Genomic DNA, 26,603 nt, shown 5'->3' with positions numbered 1-26,603 from the left:
AGGTTCCTCAGAGAACCTCAGGGTTTCCTCAGAGAGAGCTTCTGCTTATCAAGCAGTCCCATGGCTTCTGTGCAGGAAATTAAGACTTTCACAAGTTCTGGTTTTAATTGGATTATTGTAATAAAAGTTACAATGCTAAGGTCTTGGACCACTCATTCTATGCTTTCAGGCTCCATGACCACACATTGAAAGGTGCCCTTGTTTACACCTTCCTGCTAACATTTTTCAAAGGTATCATTTTAATTTCATTTTCAAATCAGAAGCTATCACTAGAATAACAGTTAAGAGTTTAATTTTCATAGTGGTTCATAGTATAAGTGACAGATTATGGAAGAACAAATATATCCAAAGGCATTTTTCTAAGAAGTAAATCTTTCAAGTTTGCCAAATTCTGAGGACTTTTTCCCCTACAGCACAGAAGGGAGTTAAATCTTGATTTCTAGTGCCCCTGGATGAGTGCCTAAACCCCTGGGCCATTCATACCCAAGTAGTTCTGTAAATAAAGTATTTCATTTCCTTTGCCTTGATGTCAAGTGCCTGAAAACAAACAACCTGTTTCTGGGGAGAACAGTGTGTTTTGTTAGACATGAAACACATTTTTTCCACTTCCATTTCAGTGAAACTCTCTCACTCGCATCCAAGTTTTAAAGTTGGGTTTGATCCAGATGGAGTTTTCTATTGTTTTTGCTTCATCAGCTAACAATACAACCTCCCACAAAATCCCTCACATCAGCATTTGGGTACCTTGTCAGCTTTGCTGTGTGTTTTCCTTTCCTTGGTGGTGCTCAGCACCGCAACCAGCCACAAAGCTACCAGAACAAGGCTGCTGTTAGTCGTTCAAGGAGTTAGAGCCAAAAGCCTTTTTCTTATATGAAAAGGCTGCTCAGACAGAAAGTCACTTTTCTAAAACAGTCACTTTTCTTTTTATCCTCTTCCAAATGGAAGGGAAGGCCTTTGTGTTTGAGCTTTCTTGGTGTGTGCTGCAATTAGGAAGCGCTGGGGCAGTTGCTGGCAGCCTTCGCGACGGAGGCAGCCGGCTCCAAGTAAGCGCCCCAGAGCCTGCGCCGCAGCCCAGGCAGCCCAGTACCCTGTCATTTCCAGGGCTCCCAGCAGCAGGGTTGCCCTGGGCTGTGGGAACGCAGAGGCTGAGATCTCCCACAGCCTGCAAAAACCAGCAGGCTATCCAAAAGACCTCGGAGACCAACCTGCTTCCCCAAGACATTACAAAGCCTTTTTGCTGGAATATTTGCAAGCGCTCTCCTTTAGGCTACACTAGGGAAGCAAGCTTGGGTATAACCTCTTGGTTTTGCATAATGATGAAAATAGGTTGACATCAAAATGGCAACACATTTGAAGAGGTTTACATTCATTCTAAATATGCAGGTTTCCAAGTTACAAGTGTTTTTTCTTTTTTCTTGTTTAAAAAAATGCTACATGGAAATAATTCAATGACTTCTAAAAAGAAGACATAAAATGTACAATATTGTTACCATTAAAAAGCTGGTGTAGGTGTGCCACCATTTCCACTACACCCTGACCACCAATCATCATTCGGTCATTCCAAACTCGGACTACCGTAGCCAGTCCTGACGTCCGGCAGACAGAAGTTTACCCAAATATTTAGTATAGATATGTACAGTTAAACACTTGTTTGCACTTTTTAACAACTGTGTAGTTACATAAATAACTCTGTATCCCCAGTATTGCCAGCCCAGGCTGTAATGCCTACTGTTCACATTTTCCTGTAAAATACTTATTTTACAAAACTTAAATAAGGTAAGTTTCAATGATTCTGGCTAAAATTTTCAAAACAGCTTGCCTGAAGGAAAGTAGGAAAAGTTTCAGCTAAAATTTCTCATCCATCCCCCTGAGTGATGCTAGGGGGAAGTATTTTGGTTTGTCCATTCCCCTAAAAAGTTATAGTTTTTCTTGCTTTAGAGTAATGTAATAAAGAGAAAGGAGGTGCATGCCAGATGTGTGCTTCTCTGGTTTATTCTGATATTTTCCAACACTTAGATAATTGATTTTTCCATGGTAAGTATTTTTGGTTACTTAGTCTTTCTGAAAACCTTAAGTTAAACATACTCACATTAAAAAAGAGCATCAGAGAAAATGAGACCCTTGCAGAGGCACTCAGAAGTCAGCAAGCACAAACATGTCCTTGCCTATGCTGTATTATCACACCTGATGGATGTCCTTTGTGATACTCCCCAATTGTGCAATCCCATTTTATTATAAAATACAATGTCATGCAGTTTATTAACAAATCCTAGCTATGTGTATATCCTGTACTTATACTTCAGACTCTATGCATACATAACTTTCCCTTTCCTGGCAGCCCAGAGCTGTTCTTATTCTTAATGCAAATGCTTTATGCTGCTGGCCAGTGACGCATTCTCTTAGTCTGCTTTTTTAAGAAAGTGAGATATGAAGTGGTCTTATCTGTCTGTGCCCACATAATTACTTTGAATCCAGTGGACAATCTCAATGAAATCTATGGAGGAGGAGATGTCTCAAAGCCTGTGAAGCCATGTGGATGGGTGGAGAGGGCTGGGCTGGGCTGGGCTGGGCTGAGACGGGAGAGAGGCAGCAGAGCATGTCCAGCGCAAGAAAGGCGAGCACAACCCAGCCGCTGTCCTGCGCGCAGGCAGTATAGCCTGCTGCCCAGCCAACACTTGCACAACTCTGCCGAGATGTTCAGGAGAAAGCAGAGGAGACAAGAGATACAAATCTATAGGAAATCAGGCTTTCTTGGATCTGTTACTAACAGAGCAGCTTAAATTGCTGTGGGGTAATCATTACGCTGTTGTAATAGGAAGAATCAAAAGGGCATGCAAAGCTTTCTGAAGCCTTTGATTCTTACAGCTGTTTAAATCTGAGTGAATCACTTCTATTTTCCACAGGCTAGGTATTTTGATATGCATAATCTTATCCATGAGCTTCAGTGAGAGTTGGCTACTCTCCAGCTATCAGCCACAGACTATACATTTCTCTTTTCACTTTCTCTCTGGAGGTAGATATCATCTCAGGACAAATATATATGGACCTTAGAGGGTTGAAAGCTGTCCAGCAGAAATACAGCATTTGCAAAACTTGCTAGCTGAAGGAAGAGAGAAATCATAATAAGCTGATTTTCAAGTGATTTCCAAGTCCTTGCTTTTTTTCCCCCTCAGTTACAGATAGTGGAAAAATCCTTTCTAGGAGAGGTAAGAGCTTGAGAAAATTAACAAGAGGTGAGAGACAGCATAAGAGAGAGTGAAAATTTTCTCATCTACTCAAGAATGAATAAAAAGCAAGACAGAAAAGATTAGGTAAGAGGTCTGGAATGAAAAAAATCTACATACAGCCACCTGCCAAACGCAGGACTGCTTAGTGTTATCTTAGTGTACACCCTCCTCATGGCACCTGCAGGGCGCACCATGGTTTCTGAGACTGGTGCAGAGGACATCTGCTTGTTCTGCATAGAGAGTGCATACCAAAGATCTGGATTAGGCACCAGTAAATATCTTGGGATACAAAATATGCAAATACATTTCCATTTTTCTTAGGCTATATCAGACTTGTGGCTACTAAAATAAAAAAAAACTAATAAAAACACACTCTTGGCAGTGCACTCAAGATGTCCTCTCCCTAGTTCTACTGGTATTTTGCTATCACAAAACTTTCCTAGGCCAGAGAAACATTCAAATGGTTGAAGAAACACAATAGGGTTTTGTATTCAGGGTCAGAATATGGGATATGATGCAGACTATTCCACATCAGGTGCAGATTATTCACCTGTGCCATCCCAAATTGTAGCATTACTTCTGAGAGAGGTAATTAATTTGTAAATTCTTATTTGGATTCAATTGACATAAGGAACCTCTCTTGCTGGAGATTTGAACACTATTTTTTGGTATTTCTGGATAGTACCAAATGAATTTTCATTTGTTAGACACTGACAACAAAATAAGAGTTGAAAATTACATTGCAACTCTACTAGCCTAGTCACTATAGGAACCATTGTGTATAATGCAGGTAGTACAGTTATCATAGGATTCACAGTTCATCATACAGTTCATAGGATCATGGGATAATTCAGGCTGGAAGGGACCTCCAGAGGTCATCCAGTCCAACCTCTCGCTCAAAGCAGGGTCAACTATGGGATCAGACCAGGTGCTCAGGGCTTTATCCAATCTGGTCCTGAAAGCCCCCAAGGATGGAGATGGCATAACCTCTCTGGCAACCCACTCCAATGTTCGGCAATTTCCTTTCCTGCAGGACTTGTGCCCATCCCCTACAGCTTCTCCTTAGCTGGTCCCCACCTTATCACCTATAAATCAGGTTAGGGGCCCTGCTTCTGACACGCATTTCTTGGCAGCCCACCTTCAGTCTTGGACCCAGCACACCCATGGGATGTGCCCTGGATATCTGCCAATCGAGGTACAAGCCTGTAACCTGCCTAGCTCCCTACCACTCTTAACCACCCCTTCCTAGTGAGGGCAAAAGTACATTGCCATCAGAAACAAAAGTATGTACCCTGTCTTGGTCAGATAACTTGAATTCCAGGTATGATGTGTCGATGAGTGATTTCTGATCTTCCCCATGTGTATCTCACCTATGTTGAGGTGCAACTCCTAATTTATTAGCTCATATTTAACAAAGTCCACAGGCTTGAATTCACTCTTATATCCACCCTTGCTGCAAATAAAAGTGTGTCCAGGCAGTATAGCAGGTGGGAAGGTGGGTCTTAACTACATAAGTTCTTCTGCAACCTATAGTGCCATGTCAATTGGGGAAGAGAACCATGAAGGGTTCTGCCTGAGCCTGTCTTCTCTTCCCGAGCTGAGCTGTGGTCTTTCCCTGAAATCTTTAGGTAGAAGACCTCCTCCCTGAATTGATGAGTCCATGCTATGACATGGCTATGCTCTGAAATCCTTGCCTGTGAGCAAAGCTTCAAGGTTTCTTGGAGGTGTTGGTGGCTTTTCCCACTGTTGGTCCATTAGGTCTCACACTGAGTGTGAGACTCAGAATTTCTTCTGGCCTCTGCTATGACGCCATTAACAACAGACATTTATGTGGTGCCATGCAGCAAGCACCCCTGTGTGCTGAAGCCCATCTGTCAGTCATCTGTCAGTCATCTGACAAAAGAGCCCTCCCACATGGCCGCTTCCCAGACATGTTATCAGAGCTTTCCTGTGCTGTTTCACAGTGGTTTGAGAGGCAGCAACTACTGAGATAATTTTCATCTCTGCACACATTATCGCAGAGCAAAAAAATGACATCACCATATGACACAACATGAAATATTCTGATGCAGTAGAGCCAGAGTTGCCTACGTCTGCTGAAGTGGAAGTCTAAAATAGAGAAACTGCAAAATTTTTTTCAATATTAAACTAGAATGCCGAATCAGATTGAGAAAGTCAGCCTGACTTACAGCTCAGAATTGGATATGCTTACCTCCTTGTATTTCCCTCTGGGGCTAAAACAGTTGTTTCTTGCTAATGGAATTGCTGAGATTTAATATTATTTAATACATACACACACATATACACTGAAGTGAGCAAGGGAAAAAAGCAGTAAAGAAAGTCTGATGACTCAAGAAAGAGTTGTGACTTTTGAGACAACTATTTCCAGGCCTCTGGTTTGGATTTGCTTTATTTTCCCCTAGAAAGATTTGGTCTCCTTCATTAGATTACATCAAGTATCTCGAATTTGATAATCAAAATCTTAAATACTCTCAGTCTCTTGTGTACCTTGAAATTCTTGGTCTTCCTGTAAAGAGCATTTATTAGCTGATGTTGTTTGAGCCTATCTAAATCTCAACACCCTTCAAACAGTTTGTATTGTCCTGGGAGGCATAAGTCAGGACAACACAATTAGTGCAAACCTTCCTAATCTAGCTGCAGGGAAATTTCCTCATTAGGAGAGTATGTAGATGTGAGAAACTGTCCAGCTACCCCTGTTGTCTTCCTTTCCCATTAAAGCCAAAGATGTTTTTACCAACAGAGCTCTGGAGGAGTTTTTTAAAAACTTAGATTTTATTGCCATGTTGCCCACAAGAACTCTAGGATATACTTAACTGGACCAGAAAAGCAAATGAGCATTACATCAACATACATAAAAAAAAAAATGACATGTTTAACTGCCAGTCCTAACCCTTCATAATTCTGGACTTGATTTAATCATCTGAGCCAATGGTTTTAGGGCCAAATTAAATGACAAAGGTGACAGAAGGGCCCATCACTGCTTCCTTAAATAGAACAAATTGTCCTGATCTGTCACAGTAAATCAGGATGAAGGCTTTAGGCCTAGAAATATAGCCATAAAGAGCAAATGGGGATGAAGGTAGGGGAGAATTAATATATATTTAATCCCAGGCACTCTACTGTGACAAGACCTTTAAAATTTGATTCCTAAAGCTATTTGAGGTAGTTTTAGGGACAAAATGAAGGAGTATGCTTCAGAGACTCGCATGGCTCTGCCATCTGTCCCAGAGCCTTAGGACAGAAGCCAGGCAATGGTCACGAGACCGGTGGCTGTTCCACCTCTGCCCCATCTTGGCCAGTAGCAAAGTCCCTGGAGCTAAGGATGGCAGTGCAGTCTCATGACACCACTGACCCAGGACAACACCACGGTGGCCCTGCAGCCAGCAAGGCTCTGCCTACCACCCACACGACATGCTCCTTCCCCCCCATCACCTCACCTGATGCCATCACCAGCGATGCTGAGGAGATGCAGAAACTGAAAGGAGCTGTGCAAGTTAAAGAAATTCAAGAAGGAAGTGGTGCGGTAAATGCTGTTACCCTTATTGGTGCAATATACAGGTCACTGCTTTAGGATGTAGGCATACTGACTTCAGATCTCCTCAGGGTTAGGGCTGTTTTCTCCTGCCTCTCTGAGGTTCCCTCACCTGGGGGACACGTGGACTGAATGTCTCAGATCTTCCTCTCCTTCTTGCTAGTCTTTTTGCAAACCACTTTTCTTCTCTAACTCCAGCTAGCACATCTTAATGTTTACAAGAAGTCCCAATCCTATTAACAAATAACAATAAAAAATTGAAGTCAATGTTTGGAAAACTACTTCTGTGCCCATGAACAGTAACCTCAGCAGCTCTCTGAACAAGAGCTTTGTAATTACCGTCCAAACAAGATGAGTTGAAATCAAAGGCACAGAGCTCAAATCCACAGTGTGTCATATTTATGTAAATAGCAGAATAAAATAATCATCAGCAGTTTCGAGAGGCGAGGAGGAGTGGGATAGCTTGGGGATCCAAGTGCTGGCAAGACATCTAGAAACCTCACAACCAGAAGCAGCAAACATCAAAGTGCCATGAGGAGGATGGATTTGGGTTCTCCAGTTGCTTCATATTTCATGGAACATGACATTTCTGCTTTAATGTTTTTGAGCATTGGAGGCAAAGTCCCCCTGGGCTAAAGGTTAAAGGAACTGACAGCTGGAAAATTCAGTTGCTGAGAGACAGAGCTTCTGAGATAGGTGCTGGGACTGCCCAAAACCCAATGGGCTGAGCAAGGGCTAGGACATGAGACTAAGGCCATTTGGAGCACTGTCAGTTCAGATATTTAACAGAGCAAGTCTCTGGAGCTCTCTCTTGCTCATTTATCCTCATTCTTCTAATGTGCAGCTTCTGAGATACCATCTTTCAGGCTTTTTTTTTTTCTTTTTTTTTTTTTAACTTTCTCCACTTCAATGCAATTTCCTTACTGCAGCCCCCACATGTAGCAAACACGCAGGGGGAACTGAATGCCAATGGTTCAAATGCTTCAGGGCCATCTTTACCCAGGGAGGGTTATCACAGCCTCTTTTCCACTTTTGCAAAAAGTTTAAGCAGAAACATGCACTTAGATTTGGTGAAGACTTCTTCTGCCTAATTAGAAACCATGCTGTCTTCTGATAAATGCAAATTGAACAACTGTGTGCCCTCTGCATGACTGTCACAGCCAGCTTTTGGTGTTGAGGAGCCTTTCTGCACACCACACGCACACTCTTCTCACCCTCACTTTTCCTCTTCAATTGCCTTTTGGATACTGCTTCTCTTGCTCACTCTACTGCAGCAGAGCCGCAGCCACGAAAGAGTCAGGAAGGGAATCCGCTGTTCCCATTTGACACTCCCTGGAAGTTTGCTTATGGCAGAAGTGGACAGGGATGCTCATGTCCTGCCCTTGCTTTTTGCTCATTAAAGACAAGAAATGAGATACTTTTTTTTTTCTGTGCAAGCAAACTTAAACAATACTAGTCTTCTGGATTTACGGTCAAGTGAGCAAGAGCAGAATATGGCTTCAGAAGTCAAACACGCTGACCTCCTGCCCTGGAGCTTGCCATGAAGTCAATTTAGTCACATATTGCTGCCCAGGAGTCCTGCTAATCCTGCCAATCCTGTTATCCTATTTATGAGCCTCACTACAGAATTAACTAAATTGACATGTGTAAAAACATGCAGTAATGCAATTCAGCTCTGGAAACTCTACAGCCAATTTGCACATTTTCAAAACTATGTTACTGTCATTTAGCATCTAGTTATTTACATCCTTGAGGGAAAGTTTTTATTAGAATAGAGTGAAGGTATTTATGTTTTAAAGGCAAAAGAATAAATGACCCAACTAATAGTTCATAAAATGATCTTCCCAGCTTGCCTTGAATGATACTGCAAAAATGATATAGTGGAAAAAGCATTACAGGACCCTGATCAAACATGATGCTTCAAGGCTAAGGAACCTCATTTTCCTGCATGCAGATATGGTTCATTCAGTCCCGCAGGATTTCATACCACATGAAGACATCAGTATTTTCTGCAGAATTAAGCAAAGCAATTAAATAGCTACTCTACTGATGCACTGTAGAAAAATACAATTTGAAAGGATCATTTCATAGGGACATCTAGTCTATCCCTACTCAAGGATCCTCTAGACTTAGAGTATACCTGTCAGTAACGAATACGTCCTTCTGCAAAATTCCAGGGTGCTACAGGAGCACTGCCAAACCTCAGTCAGGCTTTAAAATTCCTCTACATATGGTGCTTCTCTTTGCGTGAATGTAAAGTGAAGTAATGAAGACCCAAACCACTTCCCTTTTCAACTGTTTGTTAGGGAACAGCATCAACAAAGTGGTTTAACAAAATAAGAGCAACCAAAATCACTCACATGTAGTCTGACAGTCTCATCTGCGAAGAAGCAGCATGTTTGGTTACTTCTAAGGTCCGGATATAAGGAAGTTGCTCTCCAGCAACTAGGGCCAACCATGGACTTCAGAGAAATGCCAGTGCAGTCTATTCGAATGTGCCGAGCAGTGACATACAGTGTCATGGAGAAGGTGCAATAAGGCAGAGAGAGAAAATAAGCAGATCCTCCAGAAACCCCCCTGCTTGCTATGTCTAATCCTGGTCTCAAAGCACACATACATGGCATGCAAAAGAGGAAGCAACAGAGATTCACACGTGTTTCAGCATATGGATGTGGTGTAGACGTTCTCCCTGTTGACTTGGTAGCATTTTTGCGACCATGCCCAGTGAGCAGACCTTCTCCCGTCAGTGGTGGGATGCCCTGTGGACAGGGACAGAGAAGCTGGCTTGGTCTGTTGAGTGTGATGCAGGCTGAATAGCCTAAACACAGAGGAGTCATGCATTTAATTCTGCTCACCTCAGTGACATTAAGCTCAGAGAGGAAGATAGTTAATATTTATGAGCAGTGACTCTTCCAAAGCAAAAAGCTGGAGAGCAGCTTCCTTATATCAGGACCTTAGAAGTAACCAGTTTTATTAAGTCTGACTGGCCACTGATTCTACATCTATTCAGATAAATTGAGCTTCCCCAAAACTGAAAAAGTTATGATGGTGCAAAACCAATGTCCAGCATTTCTGACATCTTTATCTGGTGTTTCTGTCCCTGCTAGATACTTACACGATGAGACTTCTACTTACTTACCTGTTATGCACTGGGGTTATTATAGCTTCACAGTTCATGGAGTAGTTAAATTACTCTCCCAGGGTCACATAACTCATCTTTGTCAGAGTTGGGAAGGGAAGCCAGGCACTCTCATTGCTATCCCAGACTCCTGGCTCAAATAGCTTGTGTTTCCCAGTACATTACTAGCTTCTACTGGGGGAAATGTAAGAGCATTTCATTCTGCATTATATGCAGGAAAGGAGGCAGAGATTTGAATAGTTGCCATCTGCTGGAGTTTCTTTGATTTATTGCTTTCCAGCCTCAGCTGAAGATCAAACATGCTATGGAGAAAAACATTTCCTTAGGTGTTTGTACTGTGCATATCTCCGCTCAATGCCAAACTGAGTCACAGGGACATAAGAAGAGAACATTCCCTTTTTTCACGAGAATAATTTATACCTTTAATTCTGTAGTTACAACCAACCACCCAAAAGGTATTGTTGTTTCCATCCACTGGCAGCAATTTTTCATTCAGCTAGCATCCAATTCACAATTGAATAAAACAATTACACTTTGTAGTTCCCTGTCTGGCTTATTATATTTTCTCAGAAAGGAACTCTCTATCCATTAGCAGCATATCCCTATCTTTCTTCAAAATGTCACACAGACAACAGTAATTTTACGGCATTTCACCCCATCTGTCCACATTTTTAGAAATAAGTTTTGCACTACATGTATTTTCATTTCCTCTTCAAGTCCAAAGCCATATAATTCTTCAGATAATTAATGCTGCTGTTTCCTTCAGACTATATAATTATTTCCCATGTCTATCGAGTTGTCTCTTCATTTGTAGATTTAACATTGATTAAACACAAAGTACTATGCCACTGCTAATTTTACTTCAAAGAGGGATTTTCACACTAGGACAAATTAAAAAAAAAAACAGCACGAATATCTGTACATAAAGTAATTTACTTTTCCATTAATTTTCTGTACTCCCTTAACCTCTTTAGTATTACCAGAGATCTTTTGTGTTTGAATTAATTCTGTTCCTTTGCACCCAGATTCATCTTTGGCTCAAATCCCAAGTACTGGTGATAGCTGAGAGAAGTAATTCATGGACCTAAAGGATGGTTTCTGGCACACTCTTACCCAGAAGAGTAGTGTATGCCCTACCAAACAAGGAAAAAATTTTCAGTTAATGGATCAGGAAATACTCAAAAATTTTGCTTTTTGTGTGTGTTCTCTTTCAGTCTAGAATGAAAAAGAAAAATCATTACTTCCAAAACAAATAATAAAAGGTAGCAATAATAAAAATTATGAGAAGAGCCTATAAATTGATGGTCCTATAAAAAAGTAAGGTTAATTCTTAATTAATTCTCAGACAGCAACTGTCTGCCACCCTGCTTTTTTTTTTTTTTTTTTAGTCACATGAAAATACAACATGTGGCTGCATATCACTCATAGAGTGGTCAATGTTTTCACCAGCATGAAATAAAGCTCTCAGACATATAACTTCAAGTTGCTGCTCAGCTCTCAGGCTTCAGAGGCGTTGGGTAAGCCCAGGGCTCCTGGGTGCTGCGGCACTACAGGGAGTCCCATGCTCTGGCAAGCTGCTGCTCTCCCACCTTCGTGAACTGCATTAGTAACCCGGCAGGTGGGCCAGGCTCTCACGTTGGCCTCCAAGATAGCAGAGAGGAGTGTGGTGGGGTGGAGGCTGGCTTTTCTTGCCCCTGGGCCGTCAGCCATGCCTTGAAGGCATTTTTCTTTACGTTAAACTGCTTTACAGCAGTGAGGCAAATCTGCAGGACACTGATGCAAGGTTACTTCCCATCCACAATGCTGAAATGCCAAGGAACGCCACACCAGATGGCCATTTTTCTAGGAACCATGCTAATGGAGAACGCAAAGAGAGCTCCTGTCCGGGAATATGTTAAATAACATATCAGTACAAAGATGGAAAGATGTTGGTCCAGATGATAACCAATAATCTTGGCACCCAGCAGATTAACTGTTGGCAGTTTCAGATATCTTACACATTGTAATCAGGGTGGAAGGGAGATCTGCTCATGGAGGGATTTGAAAGATGATGCTGATTATGGTTTTCAGGAGGTGCAAAACCAAAATGGTGCAGGCAACTCCAGAAATGCTCCATGCTTGTAATTCTTTAGCTGGGACAGTTAAGAAAACTCAGTTTTTACTGCTCAAGACACTAATCTAAAGCAAAGATCTTTGAAATCAATAGCAAGCTTCCAACTGATTTCAGTGGACCAAAAGAAGAGGACTTGAAGTGCACATCCTGCCAAACAGAATCTGAACCCAAATATCCTTGAGTCCAATCCCAGCTTCTGTCTTGTTTCTCTTGGCTCCATCCTCTCACTACATTTCATCATCTTTGGGGCAAAAAAAAAAATTGACACATCACTTCCCACAGTTCTTATATCCCCAGCACTTTCAAGAGAATTTGATTTATTGCATTCAATGTATTAACTACACTGGAAACACAGTGCTTCTCACCTCCAAAAATCAGGCCCTACAACAAGAGTGAAACAACTCCAGAAGGAGCCTCAGGACAAAAATGTTCAACTCCATCTTTCAAAAAATACCCTCCGTATTGCATTCTCTCCTCCAAAATAATTTCAGGGCAGCAATGTCATCATCTTGTGTCCAGCCAAACACACCAGTGACAAACCTATCTGGGATAAGAGATAAATTTAAGAACCCAAGGCAAATGCTAGAATCCATTCTTTCTTAGTCCTTGCCTTAGATTTCCATTTTCTCTAGCAGATTTAAACTTATTGTGAATGATTACAAATAATTTGTAATAATAAGTAATTTCAGTGTTAAATTCCCAGGAGGAAATATGGGAGGACTACAGGAAAGATGAGGGTAACGCATGGGTGACCAGCTGTGAGCTGTCCACATCGCACATGTACAAGCTAATTCAAAATTCTGAAAGAAATTCTGATGAAAGTATAAATTTTTGTTGTTTTAAATATTATAACTAAATCATCATTTTTCATATTTTTTGAAGTGGGAAAGTGTTGTCACTTCAAATCTTTCTTGTTTTGTGCAGATTTCTAGTAGAAATGGCTCTGGGATGTTAACGTCTGCATTTGTATTCACTCTGCAAACAGATAAATGTTTGCCTCCTATGAATATTCATTCTGTAAAAATTCAAACAACATTTGTTACTTGCAGGCCAATAATTGCAATCATTTATTCACCAGAAGAGCTACTGGGGCTGGGATTTGCTCAAATATATAGAGTTGAGCAAATATATATGTGTGTGTGTGTGTATATACTTGGGGTTGTATGTGTTGTGTGTGCTAATATTACTTCTGCAGGCCTGTAATGGATTAGCTTTACATTTTCCCAGTAAGACTGTGCTGACAGCCTTTGATTTCAGCCCTAGCACTGCCTGCAGTAGAGAAGCTCTAACCTTCTCCCACAGCTGAACTCTGCAGCTGAGCTGTCAAAAAGCAGACGTGACTTTAGTTTGTGTTAGCAACCCATAACTATCAGCAAGACAACTGAATTACCTGTCTTAAGATATCATAATTTACATAATTTACATAATTTGACAAGCTGAAATTTTCCCAGATGTGGCAAGGTGTCCAAACCATTCTGGGTGTTACCCAGATCACTGGGAGCTGATGGGCTTTGGATGGAGTAAAATACAGAAGTACATGCTGATAAAGGAGCTGACAAAGGATAAGCCAAATGCTATTATTATGTGTCAGCAGAAGCGTTTCCAGAAGGAATAGGAATCTATTAATGCTACTGTACAAGCTATTGCTACTGCCTCATTGAGGGTACAGTCCACATCCCTGGACACCTTGAGATGTCTGAGACAGAGAACTCAAATCAAGTTGGAATAAAAGCTATGAAAATAACAAGTGGAGACACTTTTGTTCGTGAACTAGAAGATCTAGGTTAACCTGGCCTAGGAAATGGAAAGCTGGGGGAGAACATCCTAGCTGCTTTTAATATGGAGTTTGACCACAGAGAACAGTCTGATATGGTTGCCTGCAACATCATGGGACAAGAAGCTGTGGTCCCAGGGAGTCCCTTCCAGTCCTCTATTCCTGTTTTTAAAGCCCTGTGGTTCTGGACTATCCAATTGAAGTAGTAACTCAATGACAGAAGTAATTAATTCTTAAATATGAAAAGATGAATGCTAACACTGAGCTATGTTGGAAGCAATGCTTTCTTCTCAGAACCTCAATCTTCTGCATGCAAATGTCAAAGATTTCAAGGATGATACAAAAGATGTTGGTGGGAAAGGACTCCCCCCAGCCTGCTGACTGCCTGTCTATAGAGAAACCCTATAGGGCTTCACAGGATAATACATTATTCAGACACAAAATGCAGCTCCACTAATAAACTTTTTAACATCAAAGGCCAATGTTACTAGTAGACTACAATTCACTGTGATTAGAGAGCAATTTTCTTGTGAGGTGATTCACTTAAAAAAAAAGATTAAAAATCAAACCTGTTTTCCAGGATAGATAAGTTTGTTCCCTGTTTGCAAACTCTGTGATGAATTCTAGCAGGAAAGATGAAGACCAAAAAACAAGAAAAGATATACTTCTTAATTATCAGGTGCAACATGATCCCTCCATCTCCAGACTGGCTATATCAGAGCGTTAGGTTACGTTCCCTGATTAGCAGAGACATGGACAGCTACCAATTCCTGGGTCCCAATCCTATGATGTCCGAGCACAATCTATCATTGCTGGGTGGGATGGAGCTGCTCTGGTCACATGCAGAAGATTCTTTGTGAGCAGACAGTTGGGAAGTGCTACCTAAGCAGCTGGAAGAGAAGACATCACTGGTGAATCCCCCTAGAGAGGACTTTCAAGGCCAGTGCAGCTGGGATGAATTCATGGTTGTTATTTATGTGAGGGATCGCAGTGACATGAGGGAACCAGCTTTCCTGAGCTAACCAAGTGCTCTCTTCCTGTGGCTCAGGATCTGCACTCCTGTATATGTGAGTGCTCTCAAGGGTTAATCTTTTTATATGAAGATGCAAAGAAGGTGACAAGAGAAGGAAATCTATCACAGCTACTGATGAGCACAAGAGAAGAAAAGATCCCTTGGGGAACCAGGGACAGAGCAACTATTTAGGTTTCCTTTCAATGACTAACTCTTTTTCATAACTGTGAGCTGTGAGCAATGGCTTTATCAGCAATAATAACTGCCATTATTTCTTTAGCTCCTCTTGACTTTCCATTGGATCCAGTCTTTGAACATATTCATAACTATTTGGATTTTGCCGTGTTCAATCTGCATAGCATCATATGCTGTGTGTAGTCACATTTATTAATTTACTTGGAAAAAGTTATTTTCAAAAGAAGCAATAGTTGCCAGTTTCTTTTCCCAGTGATGAGAGGAAAGAAAAGACCGGAAGTGACATTATTCCATGGTATTGCTGCTCTCTTTCCCTATTAGCTACATCCCCACAATTCACAATGTATAGTTTTCTTCAAGACAGGTAAATGTGCCACTGTAGACCAATTTTATTAATATTTCTTGAACCAAAGTAAACAAATGAATATTTAAAGACTTAGGTTTTGATGTATTGCTATTTCCAAATGTTGCTGTAAGCAAAAATGTCTGTATTTCTTATCGTCAATACATTATCCTCTTGGATCCAACATGAAGAGTAGAGACCACAACTAGGCTTGAAATTCACTTTGTTAAGTGCTCTACTTGTCAAATAACATATTATTTGAAATATCAAATGAGACAGTAGCTGCTCAAAAGAGCTTCCTGCATGAATCAAGAAGAGTAAACAGATGGGACCCAGAGAGCCTGACATATGTGTAGCCCATTTATTACCTTAAGAATACTTTACTTTTGAATAACCCATCTTTTGCTGCAAAACATGCTCTTTTGAGTCCACTTCTATAGCTCCAGAAGGAGCAGAATGGCTGATACCTCCCTGAGCCTGTGAAGGGAAACAACGAGCACTTGGCAACCATGAGTCAGAGTGTAGTCTGAGAAGAGAGTGAAATCCTGAGAAAGGCAGAAATTTCAGACTTGAGAAGGAAGCATTTGGCTAGTCCAAGAGGGCCAGAGGTGCACAGCAACTAAGATAGCTCCGTTCTTCATGAGATACTGCTCCAATGGCTTTCCAGATTCCTTTAAACATCAGTTGCCTCCTTTTTGCCTTTCTGCACTACTGTAATATCATAATGGGCTCTCTCATTAAAAGAGATATTTTTCTTTTTATCCAAAGATGAAAATGTTTATTCTGCAAACCTTCATGTCACTGCTCTTTCCTTATTTTATTTTCTGTTTTGTCCAGATTAAGAGATTGACAGGATAAATTGTTAAGGTTGCTGTCACGGTCCGCGGGAGTGACGGGAAAGAATCATACGCATTCACAGAATGCAGGTTCAATTCCATCTTTATTCAGCAATTTGCCCATTTTATAAGTACAGGTATTCGGCGCTCTGGCCCTTGATTTGTGGTTCATACAGATTATGTCACAGGTAGCCAATCATTGCACCGATCACGCACGCAGCGGTCATGCCTTGTACCTTGCTGCTTGTTTAGCAAAGCTGTCTAGCCCTTAACCTTGGTTCCCACTGGCTTCTGCTAGCTTATCTGTACTTTCTCAGGATGTATCATTCCCAGCTGCACCAGTGTCCTTGGTAAAACTACTTCAAAGCACGTAGCAGTGGCTATAGCCTGAGGCCTAAGGCTTCAGCAAATTTAGCTACTAATGCTAAGCAAGTTGTGCTAAGCAATTAATCCTAAACAGTGTTAGTTCCATGCTCTATATCTCATATAGATTATTGTTCTGAAGCACCGCAAGGGCCCCAACAGGTTGCTTGCAAGCTTTATAATGTTTGAACATCTCAGTTTTCAAGAACTAAGTTTGAAGCATGAGAAGTTCTTGCTACTTGTTAAACAAGTCTAGGTGAGTACTTATCTATCTAGCCTTTTGCAACTATTTCACACCAAAGGGAGGAACTTTGTATTGCTTTTGGGATGTGTATATCATTGCACTTCTGAGACCTTTGCCTGCATTTTTGGCCCTTATTAATAAGAAATTAATATCAGTGAGTTTAATGCTTACAAAAGGTTTTCCACCAATAATGAGGGAAAATGAACGTGTAGACTCTTCTCTACACTGGTCTTGCTAGTGTGTTTCAACACTGCTCTATGAGGGAGCTCTTCTTGGCAGGAGGCCAAGGGAAGAGGGAGGAGAGGTATTCCAAAATGGCCTGTCTCTTTAATCTGCCAAGAATTCAAGATTTATTGCTGATCTTGTTTACAAGGACAGACCAGTAGAGTTGCCAGCAACATGTATGGGCACAGAAAAGTTCTTGTCACAAGAGGCTGAAAGCTGTTGTGTGAATCTAGTTATCCCACTGAACTAGCTCACCTGGCCAACAGCACATCAGAGATGCAAATCCAGAGAGAGGCTTGAAGATGCACTAACACAGTTTTGCTAACACAATTGGCATCTTGGCTGTCTGTAGGAAAACAGGCTTAGCTGGAAACTCAAGAAGATGCTGGTTTCCACTCCTCAGCCCAGCCTGGTGAGAGGAATTCCCATTTTAATATTAATTTTTCATCTGTACTTTACAAAGTTTGACAGACAGGTCAGCAGTAGCCCTTCATCAGAAAACTTGCTTCCTGGCTTTCTTCTTGTCTTCTTAATAAACTTACACCCCACTCAAACCACCAAGAGGATATCACCAACATGCGGATCATTCTTGCAAGTCACCTCACTGAATCATCAATATGAGGAACTCAGACATATATCATATATACAATTTGTTCTAAGATCAGGTCTCCTTAAAGTGAAATAGTTCCAAATACACAACTCTTGGCTTTAAGAAGGCTGCACAGTGACAGGTTATTATAGCTCCTGTAGGAGAAACATAACTGCTATTTTGCCAGGTCCCCCAAGGCACGTTTAGGTCAGTTGGAAAGCAGCGTAAAAAACAACCTAGATAGCAAAACTGAAAAGAAAGTGATACTTTTTCTGTACACATCTTCTTTTTTATACTCTTTGCCTATATATCAGCAGATAATGGGTTGAGTCTTTGGTATGGACTTAGCATGGCCATGTGTGGGTCTTGTGCTGTGTCTGACAGCCACCAGAAATGCAGAACTCTTGTCTAAACATCATGTTTCCAAAAAGACTTTTCTAGAGTATTTTGCTCTGTAGAGAATCTAGTGCTTCATTGCACCTCTAGTCACCTTTTATTTATTACTTTTAGGTACTCTTTCAGGATCTTGAACACAGGACAAGCTGAAACCATATGTTCAATACCAGAATTGTTACTTTTGTATGCACGGTTTCAGGACATGGATAAGTAATTAGTGGGACAGGGAATTCAGAAAGCCACAGTAGCAACAGTACAAGGAAAATAAAGTGTTTCAATGGCTGTTTTATCTGCCTTAGCTGAGCCTTAAGACACTCAGGGCCTTATTTCAGGAAAACATTTGCAAAATCTTACATTATGTGAAAACATTCAGTAATGTAACCTGTGCTATGATTTAAAGATCCTGTCCTCATTTGAACTAGGGATTAGTGTGGGATAAGGAGATGTTTCTGGGCTAAGCTTTAGGTCTAGAATTAGCAAAGACTCTATACCAGAGGTCTGCTGGGTCTGAATGAAGACCCAGCGGTTATGCTTGTGGCAGGGTAAAGGTTTGGGCTGTGAGGTTTGACGGTTTCATGCAGTGCTGCTGAGCAGATGCTCGAGGAGGTAGCAGTGATAGCATTTTCCTGCATCATCTCAAGTCTTGGCACGCTGCCCCTGCTATAACCAGAAAGATCTGACCAGTATTCCTGCTTCACCTATCCCATGCCTTTCACTGATGCCCACGTTTCTGAGCTAGTAAGTGCACAGGCATGCCTTCCCCTTCATGAGTTTCTAAGCTGGCTAAAAAGGACATAATCTAAAAATTGATTTAAGGGAACAATAAGGAAGTGTCTGACTCACTGGTAGGCTGACAAACCTTGGGAAGGTTCTCTCAAAAATTGAAATTCCTATTTTAGTTTCTTGCCAATTGAAATTAATGCCAGCTGTAATTGCCCATGCATCATTGATCCAGCTCTGTGCTGTGGCCACTTGGGTGTATTTGGCCTGTTTTAGCCATTGCAGTTTTCTTTTGTTAAGTATCAAATGGCTTTTATATTGTCTAGCAATGCACTGCATATCACAGAAAAAGGTTCTGGAACCTAGAGTTAGTGAGTGCCTGCAATCATGTCTTTTTTTGTCTTTTTTTTTTTTTTAACATCTGAGCTATTTTTGAGCTGAATAGAGGACTGACTCCTATAATGTCTTCCTTCCTGTAAATACACCACTTATCTGATTACTGAATATTGCAATAAATTATGCCCCTACAATAATTTTACATAACTTGCTAGAGATGCAGCATAGAAAAGGGACCAAGATTACAATAGCAAGATTAGAACAAAAAACTTTTACTTACAAGATATTTCCTAGTCTTTTTGCACAAGTTTTTGTATGAGTAGAACATTATTATCCTTATTTTAGTTTCATTATCCACTTTTCAAAGGTAAAATATACACGTCTACATCAGAAACAAACCTCTGCAGAGGTTTATACCTTGTACCTCATGCTGTGGCTGGAAGTAAGCAGGGCAGAAAGGTAGGTAGAACTTAGTAGGTGGCACTTGATAGAACTTGGGCTAGTTCATCTGATCCATTCTTGCACTTACCTATTTTGATGTCAGATGATACTGAAATCCCTTTTCCTCTTGCCGCCTCCTAAAGGGTGGGATAAACTATAGATTTACACTGGGATCAGCCAACATGCTCTGTTCTCACGTGCTACAATCCAAAGTGCTTTATCCAAAAATGCATCTAATTGTCTAATAACCATCAAAATCAGTGGGCATCACGTCCCTAAATGTCATCGCGCACCTGGGTCATCCATCTACCCTTTCCTTAAGGAAATCCATTGAGTACTACAACAAGTAGTCATGTACCCTGCTCTCTTCTCCTTCTTTGTTCTTGCAACTGTGACCCCCTCTGTCACCTAGAGCAGCATATTTTTAGCTGTACTGTGGTTTATGAATTATAACAAAAAGAAATTACACACAGACTGTGGGCTCCCTAGCGAAGGAAACAAAGCTGGAAATCCAACTGCTTTGTCTTTGTTGGCTTCTAGTTGTATCTGCCTTCTTTAACAAACACTTCCTGTTTAAGACAGATTGCAAATCCATAAAACATGGGATTTATATGGCGGGTCCAAACACCCAAGGATACTGCTGTAAGTTTCCATTGAGATTAACATTTGAAATAGAAAACAAGCTTTCAGAAGTGGATTAAATCCAGATGGTACCAGAAAGTTGATACAGTCTTGATTTTAAGTTTCCACAGTTGAAGGTGCCTGGTCTGCCAAAGTTAGAAAGGACCAGTATTCAACTTAGGCCTGCATATGTGACAATCCTCTTTTTTGTCCCCAGAAGTCATACATTCAGATGTATGTGATGCTCTGCTCATGACTGCAGAGCTGTTCCACCCACAAAGGCATGCCAGCCTCACGGATGGGACAACAGCAAAGAGGCCCTATTTGACCCCAGCTCACCACCATGGGGCTGTACAAGGTGGTCAGAGGCACTATATCAGCTTTTTATGATCCAAGTCAATTCTGAAAGCATCACGTCTGTGCTTGTGTGACATTGCACAGAGCTGCCACAAGGTTAGAGCTACTCATGAATACCACTGCACAGCTTCTGAGATGGAGCTGGTACATCTACATCATTCAGCATTGTACCGTGTGACATTACCACATAGCTACCTGAGGAATCTCTACATAAAAGCATATATCTCCAGAAATGCCTCATGTGGCATTCAGCCTCCATCACCAGGGCCCAACAACACTATTGCAAGAGAGGCAAAGAGCAGCATAAATGTGAGTCCAAATATTTCTGTTTTAAATATGATTCAAAATTCACAATTAAAAAAGATCACTTACAACCTTCAAACAGAAGAACAGTCAACTTCATTGGATAAAATGGCTGATACAAACATTTCATCCATCACCCCCCTGAAAATCTTTTCTTAGACTTTTAGCAGTACTTGTAAACTTTATCCTGTTTTGTGATGCTAAGATGGTTATGAGTCTTCCTTACTAATTACTGACCTAAGAAAACTGAAAAGACAAGCCAAAAATATCAGGTGCTTGCAAAGTCAAACTCTGCAGAGCAATAAAGAAATCAGATGAGTGGTGCTATTTATGATTTTAATTATTATGAATTAATTCAGCTGCATCCTGATAAACGGGAATTGTCTTGCCTTAATCTAGCAAGGCATAAGCTTGCCCAACCCCTGAGAAGACTGTGGAGAGCAGAGAGAATGCAGGAATGTGAATTCAAAACTTAGTTTAAGGCAGTTGGAGACAAATCTTCATGAACCTGATCCTCATGGCTGTGTATTTCAGTGAGTGTCTGGGCATTTCCACCTTTTCCGTGAAGTCCCATACCCCTAGGAAGCTTTCAGAGCTCCACTGTCATGTTTCAAGATGCGAAGAGGTCAAGAAAATTATGTCAAACAAATGTATGTCCATATAAATTACAGAGTAAAACCCACAACAATATCCTTTTCATAAAAGCATGATGATCCTAACTGCCAGAAACCAGCGTCACTGGTAACGCTTATCTCTCAAAGCCGTTCTATGTATCAATTTATATTTCAGGACCTGTCTTGCTATTAAATTTCTAGAGATCAGTTTAAAATGCCTGTTTCCCACTCCCTCTCCCTTTCCAATTCTCTGTCCTCTAAGATTAACAAAACCTCCTCTGTGCCAGCAAATTAATCACACTACAAAACTGAACTGTTCATTAAAGCTGCAGTACACTACAACTGCCATTAAAAATTCAATATTACTATTTTCTGTCATTAATTTTATGGTTCTATTTGCAGTAGTCTCTTCTCTAAGCATATGCAATATCACAATAAATACCTTGATAAATCTGAATTGCCATAGATATCAGTGTGCTACAAGTTTACAGTGTGTTATGACACCTGAGTCCTTGTGTGGTGGCTGTTTGGGGTCTACAGTGTGCTAATTTGCAAAAACTCTGGCCCATGCAGGATTCCCGAACTCACCCCTAGAGTGTCCCATTAGCCTATGTTAATAGAGGATGAGCAGAGAAAATTTTCACTGCACATGCATGCAGCTGTAGTGCTGGTTTTAGTAGCAACCTTGCCAGTGCCCTCTCTCGCTGTCCACCTGTTCTCTTCTGGCCTCTCCTTCCCCCTCCTCCTCCCTCTCCCTCTCCCTCTCCCTCTCCCTCTCCCCCTCCCTCTCCTCCTCCTCCTCCTCAAAAAAAAAAAAAATCATTAGTCTTTTTCCTTCCTGGTCATTCTGCTCTTTGAAGAGAAACGGCTGATGCAGCAAACAGTGGAGTGTTATGTGGGAGTCTCCTCTGTCCTCTACCTCACATTTTTGTAAGCTAGCTGGGACCAGGCATGGGCATGGGTGCTGAAGCCTGTGCTGTCCTTCCTACCCTTGCTCCGTAGAGGAGTATCCCCTGGAAATTCATCACCTTAGCTCCTCAAGAGACTTTTTTTTTTCAATGTAAAATGCCTACCATTTTTTCCAGGAATACTTGGAATTTTCAACCAGGCCCATATTTCAAACTTTTTCTGCAAAGGTAACACCGTTGAGCAGGAGACAACCTGTCCTTGCCCTTTGTACAGAACCAAGATGGTGGCCTGTGTTTATACAGCAAATAATGAGAATTTTTCATAGTGTTGGACAACTGGGACAAAAACATGGTCTGCTTCTTATCTTCCTGTCACTGTACAGGCAACAACGGAGCTCCTTTGCCCTATTACAGCAGCAGAAGGGTACACTTTACATGATACCCTTCTCCCAGAGATCTCATTTCCCATTCAGCAGAAAAGCAAAACCAGGAAGAAAAACTGCAGCCCTTAAACACAATAAGAATATGTGCCATCTCAAGGGCTCACTAGATTCCCCAAGGAGTCTACAAAAAAATGCAGCAATTCTATCAATAAAACTCTGCAGATACTTGAGTCAGCTATTGCATTAAACACTGGAAGAAGGCCTCAGGCTTATGCACCTCTGACATGGAACTGAATTATGCATGATATTAAACATACAAAATGCACCATATCCTCCAAACTTTGCTGCATGAAGAACCCCTTTATATAGCTTAAACAGTGTAATAGGATCTTCACCTGAGGGCAGCAGAGCTTTGAACTTGTCTTCTGTAAGAGGCACCTTGGCTAGTGTAGGTGGCAATCTTGCCTCAGTGAAGTCACTGAAGCCAGAGCATTGCTCTGGGATGCTCCAGCAAGTCCTGCTCTCTCCCTGAAGCACAGGAGAAAGATCAAAGGCACAGCTGTAGGTACAGCACTGGAGATTCATCTCTCCGGAGCGGTGGGAAATCATCAGGACTCAGGCAAACTCAGCACCACTTCAGGAAAAGCATCTGCCATATCATTTAAAAGCACCATCTTGTCTCCCAGCACTCCTGACCTAAATGTGCAAAGAGGAGAAGACAGAATGAAACTCACTTTTCTATATCACACAGATCCTCAAGCTCTGCTTACAAAATAATTGTGTTAATCTTGTAGCTCTTTGGCTCACATAGTAGTGAACAGCAAATCAACCCAAGCTTTCAGATCCGAAATAGTCTCCTGCACTCAACTGCTCTGATTAAAAATACATCAACAGTACTCAAGCATTACCAGCAACATTTACTGCTAAACAAAGCACTTTTCTTTTCACAGTCTAGTTGTGTACTTTGCATATTACAACTGTATGTGACATACTAAGTAGTGTAATGTCATAGCTCTATCTATTAACCATAGTCATCCACTTGGCTTGCTCAAAACATTCAGTATTAAAATCTAACCCTCACCACAGGGGTATTTTTTGCGTTTCATCCATAGGAATAGCAACATCTCTGAAATGTTTTGCTTTTCATCTACATACCGTCTTTTTCAGCCTTACCAAATGCTTTGGAACCTGAACAAGGAGTCCAGGACTCATCAAAAAGGTTTTTTCCACCCTTAACAGCAAAATTATAACAGGCTCCCTCTGCTTGCACTAGGTAATGGCATGTTAGCTTCAGTAGTGCTCTCATCCAGATTGCATCTCTGCCTTCAGCCTAGCCACCCACATGCTTGCAGGCTTCCTGGGACTCTGTGGAGAGGCCTTGGCAAGCGAATTGTTTCTTCCTGGAGGTTCTGCTCCGACGTTAAAGCAGTATTTAGCTCCCTGCTCACTACAGGACACAAGGATCTCCAGGGTCTTGCTGTCTGTACAAGTGCCTGGAGCAGGAAACAGGAACAGTTGACCAAGGACACTGCAAGGAGTGAAGGGACACATGTGCACAACAAACCCTGGCCTTGGGGTGAAAGCTAAACTGATTCTGTGTAAGAGCCCGTGAATGTAAATCAGCCCACTCTGATGGGAGAAACATTACAGATGGAAAACAGAAATTCTTCTTGTAATGCTGGGGCTGTCCCCTGGGCTCAGGAGCGGAGGCGTGAGGAGGCGCTGAAGCTCTTGTTTTGACGCTGTGGTTATACCACAGAAAGGAAAGTCAGAACGGTGCAGCAAGCACATGGCAAGAGGGTGGCTGGGGTGGACCTCTCCCCACCCATCTAACTTCAGCTTTCTCATTCTCTGTATTTTATTCTTTCCCTGGGGAAAAACTCTGTTTCTTTTGGTGATTTTTTTTTCTCTCAGGTGTCTATCAAAAAAAGATCAGCAAAGCAATACTGTTTTGTCTTAGGCTTTTCATATTCAAATTTATGTGAGTTCATATACTCATTAGCTGTGTGTGCACTGTATGTGCTATGAAAGAAACCAGAAGCAAACTAGCTGACTTACTTTCATTCCTTATGCACATGCATGTATTTTATATTTTTATACAATGACCTTCTTCAGGTAACTGGTACCACACAGAAACAAGATCTGGAGCCAAAATACCCTTCTGTTATCACTGGCAGACTAACTATGCAAAGGAACTAACAGCTGCATACTACATTTCTTCAAAATTTATAGGCTGCTATTAAACCAGCCCTGTCATGGTGTGGGTGGCTAGAAGTTTAGGGCTTTCCTTATTTATTTTTATTGCTTCAAACTTTGCAGATTCATTTTCACTTTTCTTTGGAGAGCCACATTTTAAATCTCTCTTGAGGTGTGACGCAGCACTAGAATCATTCTTTTTTAGTAAGACAATAACGTCTTTCCTGACTGTGCTCTTCCTTTCTTCTCTCCAGCACACACTCCCACCTCCTTTTCCCTGCCTACACAACGAATTTTTTCAGGTTTGCTTTGATGCTCTTACTCTAGATAGGGGTAGACAAAGACTCAGGCACAGTAGCTCTGAATCTGAAGTTGTTTGGTGGCTACTGCAAGGACCGCTAATGTGTTGGCTTCTGTAGAGCTGTGTGAGAGCAAATTTTCCTTACTGGTGCCCCTTAGTTTTCTGTGTGGATCTTTCAAAATGTTGTTAACTCTGAAAGTCTTCAGCCCAAGGAGACCTCTGAGCAGTTGCACATGGTAGACGACATCTCCTACCTAAGGGTTAAGCAGTATTTAAGGGCATCTACATAGGTGCTGCCCAAGGTAGTGACAAGATCCTTCTCTAGATACCTATAGACCTGGGAACAGTAATCAGCTAATAGCTCTTACCAACAGTAAGTTATTATCTTCTTCCTTCCTCTGGCCTGCCCTCCTCCCACACCTAGGTGCACAGGTTGTGCCAGCCAGGACACATGAGAGAGAAAGATAGGAAAGAGGCTCTGCCTGTTCCTCACCATCCTTCCTCACTCCCCTCCTATGCTGGCATGGCCCAGGAGAGCTCACCAGTCATACCGTGTTTGCTGTCCTCTCAGACGCCCCTGTCCTGGGGATTTTGAGAAGCTGGCCCAGGTTGGGGAAACAGGGAGCACATCTCTCACTCTTCCACACGGCCCTAATGGGGTGACATAGGGTCAAGTCATAATCTTAGCTCTAACTCTTCTCTAAATGACATTGAGTTCAGATTCTTTTAAAATCCAAACGTGGCCAAGGGGAAATATTTCATTTTTACCATTAAGTAACTCAGGGCAGATCTCCCCCAAGTTTTGCTGATCAAGCATTTTCCAAGATGGCTTATGCTTTTGGGTGCCCAGCTTCAAGCAATTTTAAAGGGGCTGATTTTCAGACTTGGCTTGGTACCCAGCTCCCTCTGAAAATCATGCTCTTTCACCTTCTCTTAACAAGAAAGATATAAAAAACACCCAACCTTACTAGCATTTTTAAAATCTTGATATCGGTGCCTATTCTGTCCCCAAACAAGATGCTTAGAGGGACAAACTGTTTCTAAAACAGACCATGAACTAATTAAAGCCCCCATGACAGCATGCACTGCTGCAGACGATACTGAGTTCACCACCCTGGAGACTAGAAATCATTACTTACTAATAGCCCAGCTTTAGCAGAGGAAGCAAGAAAAAGTTTTTTCACAAAACAGGTGTATCATAAAACATTCCACTTCAATCACCATGAAATCAATCCGTAAGTGGATGAAAAGATCTTGAGACACAGCTCCGCTGACCAGCTGGGGTCCAGTGCTTTGTTTTTGATCTTGGAGTAGGCTATGTGACTTTTGGACATAAAATATTCCTGAGCAGCATGCTTCTTTCCATCAGCAGGATGATTTATTTCTTAATAGGAGTGCACGTTCACTTGCTTAG

The sequence above is a fragment of the Apteryx mantelli genome, chromosome 2 (genome assembly GCF_036417845.1).
Source record: "Apteryx mantelli isolate bAptMan1 chromosome 2, bAptMan1.hap1, whole genome shotgun sequence".
Classification (NCBI taxonomy): Eukaryota; Metazoa; Chordata; class Aves; order Apterygiformes; family Apterygidae; genus Apteryx; species Apteryx mantelli.
The sequence above is the reverse complement of the archived record's forward strand: the minus strand, read 5'-3'. Positions refer to the sequence as shown.